The following is a 371-nucleotide window of genomic DNA, read 5'->3' as shown; positions in this document are numbered from 1 at the left end:
CGCCCACACCACCCTTTCCTGAGGCTCCAAGGCCTGGAGTAACAAACACACAGCTCTTCCCAGGCACCGGATGTGCCTCCGCAGGGACGGACACTCCGGCACGCTCTCCATGGCCAGCAAGGCCCACTCTTAGGGAGGTGGGCAAGACCCACCTCACGCCTCTCCCTCTGCCGAAAATACCCCACAGGAGAAGGCTTTCCCCCGCCTGGAGGTTCCCATTCTCTCTTCCTCGAGTGACTACGGTGCAAATGGCACAGGGTGATGTGGTCTGGAGACACCCCCCATGCCAGAGACGGAGGATGCTCCTCGCTCCCAAAGCTTCCCCCAGCTGCTCCTGCTACCTCAGCCGCCCGTCAGGTTTGACGGGCCCC

The sequence above is a fragment of the Acanthisitta chloris genome, unplaced genomic scaffold (assembly GCF_000695815.1).
Source record: "Acanthisitta chloris isolate BGI_N310 unplaced genomic scaffold, ASM69581v1 scaffold31042, whole genome shotgun sequence".
Lineage (NCBI taxonomy): Eukaryota > Metazoa > Chordata > Aves > Passeriformes > Acanthisittidae > Acanthisitta > Acanthisitta chloris.
The sequence above is the reverse complement of the archived record's forward strand: the minus strand, read 5'-3'. Positions refer to the sequence as shown.